We start from the raw sequence: 4,378 nt of genomic DNA, 5'->3' as shown, positions 1-4,378 counted from the left end.
ATGTATGTGAAGACATACAAATGGATCACTTTTAAGTGATAACCTAAACGGTCTGTAGTAGATGGATAAAGCTAGGTACCTTATCTTGATGGCAGTATGAATATGACCTATTTTGTAGATGTTACAATTTTTGTAAAGTGCTACAAATGATCTGATCCTAATCGTTCATGTAGAGACATGCAAGCGGGGGTATTCTATACAAAGAGTTTGTATAAGACCGGACCACGAAATGAATAGTCTCTTTATATAACACCATTTCTAGAAGAGACTTACGTTTCACTAGGATGACCATAGGTGACTTGACCTTAATCCTGAGTGAGTTGTGAACTCCCATCTATGATAATGACTAGACGTGATCCATAATTAAGAGAGAGAAATATTTGAATAAGATTCAAATATTAAAGAGATGTATACATATAAATATATGATAATTATATGTTGATTAATTATATATTAAATATGATTTAATATAGTTGTTTAATTGATTAATTAATGGTTAATTAATTAATTAATTTTTGAGAAGTAGAGATAAATAAACATGTGTTGTTTATTTATTAATTATATATATTAAATTGGATTTAATATATATGGTTATTAATTATTAGACTAATTAATTAAATAAAAGTTATTTAATTAAATTAGAAATAGAGTAGGAATATGAAAGACTAGGAGAAGTGGGTCACCTCTCCTCTATAAATAGGTCTTCATGGGTCATGTTTGTGACACAGTTGATTTGGGAATTTTGAATCCTAGTATCCTACTACGTCTCTCAAAATCTCACTTCTTTTCTCTACTACTTCTTCTTCCTCTTCCAAGTTTTGGAGACCACACATCCAATTCTTGGGATCCTAGAGAATAACAAAGTTTCCTTTACAGTGGTGTCCCTTAATCATTGAAGAGATGTTTCAGAGAAGACGCGGAGGGAATCGTGAAGAATTTGGGAATCTACAAAGGCAAGTTTTAACTCTTCCCTCTTTTTCTTCTCTTAAATGCATGCTAATCTTGATTTTTTATCCATTATGTTATTATTTTTATACCATATTTTGATTATGTAAAATCGAAAACCAAAATTGCAAGACGATCACACGCCTCCACTTGGGATTCGATCCCTTCATCCAATCCACACCAACCCCCTCTCCCTCCATCCCCCTTTATTTTACCAATTTTACTAAAAATACGCTTCAACGAACTAATCTTCCGTGCTTCCTTGAGGTTCGATCCCAGACTTGCTGCTTGTACTACCAATTAGTATAAGTAGTTCGTTTGGTGATTTATAAATATTATTTGATTGATGGTCTTGTGGGAGTGACACTAGAAAGGCTTCCGTGAGCCTTGCTAACAATAAGTATAGATTATAGACATAAGCTTATTGAAATCACATGCTAAATTCTCATAAGGAATCTCATTTTTTTGAATAAATGGGTCATGCATTGAAATCATGGTTTTAAAACAGCATGTTGAATTGGTTATGCGTTGAAAATTATATGCAAAATTGATAATTAGAAAACATTTATAAAAATTTGTCACTCATAGTCTTAAGCTACTTATCTTGTAAGCCTTTCCTATTTGCGTCTGTTCTAAAATAAGGAAAGGTCCTTTGGTCAGTGTAATTAACTCCTTTTTGAGCTTAACACATTGTTGAGGATAAATTAGTTTTTCGAAATGCGTTAATGGTCATGCGATGGTCTGAAGAATATGCGTTAAGCGTGTATGTGATGATCATGCGTTCCTGTCATAAGTTTTCTTGCTCTCTCGCGAAGTATAACAAGATCACAAGTTTCTCGAGATGACCCGAGGTCGAACACTGTGACTTGCAACTAAAAGATGAATGTAAAGTAATATGTTTGAGGTAGAGAATAAAAATAAAAAGAAAGAAGCTGATGAACTATGTGTTACTTCTACTCCTAGCTAAACAGACTGAATAATTGAAGTTTAACTATGAGAATTAGTAAAGATGCGACAACTGTTAATGCGCAATAAGATGCATGGAGAGGTGGGGTGGGGGAGGAGACACCGCCAAGTCCTTAAGTTCTGTCGAAAAGGCAATCCTAGCTCGCCACATTTGCGCATCGCACACCTCTCGGTGGTCAGCTACATGTGTCATATTTCTATAACGCATGATTGATGTTGCGTTGAGCAAAAGGTTGTTCCTATTTCTAGGAACACTTCTTACTTTGCTTAGTGAGTTTCACAACACTTACCCTCTCGGGTAGTTGGTTATATCTACTTGTTTCTACGAGCGATCATATACAAGCCTTGCGATAACCTCGCACTAAGCAAACATGATTGAATTTCTACACTCGCGCGTCGCACATCTCTTGATGGTCCACTACATGTGTTGTATGTCTATGACACATGATTGAGTATGACATAACTCTTGCTATCTGTAATTAGCTCATGGTGGTGAAAGAAAAAGGTGATAAAATAAAAGAGGGTAATGATAATGAAGGAACTAAAGAGATGCATTGATTATAAAGTGTATTAATGTCTTAAGCCAAAATGTAATACAATATGAAGGTGAGAAGAGAGAGGTGGAAGGCTAGATGTAGGCAATCTCTTGCTTCCATCAGATGTGTGTCAAGGTTGCCAGTGGTGTAATGGATGGTCGATGGAGTGGTCCCTTTCGAGCTCTATCTCCGATGAAGCTCTGGTCGTCAATTGGGGGAAGTTACGAAAATGAAGAACTCTTAGAGAAATTCTTGCTCATGCTCTCGTTTGTGATCACAAGAATCTACCCAAGAGTTAAGCTGAATTACTGATATTTTGTAATTCTATTATTTGAATTATATTAATTATTTATCCTTCTTTTAGAAACCCTAGAATAAGTTATCCTTAGAAGGGTTTCTTGCCCCTTGGACAATATAGTGAAGAAAAATATTCTGAGAAATTATTTGAATTGTCATTGCTTTTCTTGGTATCAGAGCCATCACATGGCCAACGTCTACTCATCCAATAGCTTTACCTTGATCACCTCAACCCTACCTTCACTAGCCCTCCTCTCAATCAATTATCAAATCAAATCACCTCAATAAAGCTTGACCGTGTGAACTTTCTTCTATGGAAGAACCTTGCCTTCCCAATCTTGAAGAGCTACAGACTCTTGGGGCATTTGGCTAGTGAACAACAATCACCACCAAAGTCCGTCAACATTCTACTACTCACACTGGAACTGAAAGTAACGCCCAAAACTGAAGGGTCGACGAGTGAAACAACCCAAACCAGTTCAGACGTAGCCTCTAGTTCCACAGCAGCTATGGTGCCTGTGACTAATCCAAGATATGAGAATTGGCTTGCTATAGACTAGTTATTGCTGGGATGGCTATATAACTCCATGACACCTTAAGTTGCTATTCAAGTAATGGGGCATGAAAATGCGAGAGATTTGTGGATTGCTGTTCAGGAGTTATTTGGGAGTCAATCACGAGCTGAAGAAGACTACCTTCGCTGGTTCCTTTAAGATGTCTGAATATTTGCATATTATGAAATCACAAGAAGATAATTTAGCTCAAGCTGGAAGTCCTGTATCTGAGAGGACTTTAATCTTTCAAGTTTTATTGGGGTTGGATGAGGAATACAACCTAGTGGTGGTTGTAGTTCAAGCGCAAGCTAATATTTCATGGTATCAGACTCAATCAGAGTTATTGAGTTATGAGAAAAGAATGGAATTACAAAATACTCACAAAACCAATGTCTCATTCAATAACAACACTGCTATAGTGAATATGGCAATTGGAGGAAGGGGCTCTCCTAATGAAAATCAACGCCCAAGTAATGGGTAGTTCAATCGTCCTCAGTCTTCTCAAGCACAACGAGGTGGTGGAGGAAATGGTAGAGGTCGTGGTAGAGGATGAAACTGCCCAATGTGTCAAGTCTGTGGTAAGCTTGGACACATTGCTCTAAATTGCTATAATCGTTATAATAAAAAGTTTGTTAGTCCTCTTCAGAACAAATGAGGAAGCCCTAATAATCAGAATACTCGCAGTGTTGGAAATTTTGCAACTCGTAAACTCCGCCCACAACTTTCGTTGCAACACAGAATACAAATCCTTTTATAGCCAACCCAGAAATAGTTGTGGATCCCAGTTGGTATATTGATAGTGGAGCTTCAAGTAATGTGACTACAGTCTACAACAATATAATGCAACCTTCAGAGTATGGAGGTATGGAACAAATTATTGTTGGAAGTTCTGCTAAATTGAATATTTCACATACTGGTAATTTTTACTTGAATTCAGAAAAAGGCACGGTTAAGCTAGAAAATGTTTATGTGTTCCTAAACTAGCTAAGAATTTAGTCAGTGTATCTAAACTTCTAAAGATAATAATGTGTATATTAAGTTTCATGCTGATACTTGTCTTGTAAAGGACATATGTTCAGG

Source organism: Benincasa hispida, chromosome 9 (assembly GCF_027475165.1).
Source record: "Benincasa hispida cultivar pf3 chromosome 9, pf3_genome.v1.1, whole genome shotgun sequence".
In the NCBI taxonomy this organism is placed as follows: Eukaryota; Viridiplantae; Streptophyta; class Magnoliopsida; order Cucurbitales; family Cucurbitaceae; genus Benincasa; species Benincasa hispida.
Note: the sequence above shows the minus strand (reverse complement) of the source record.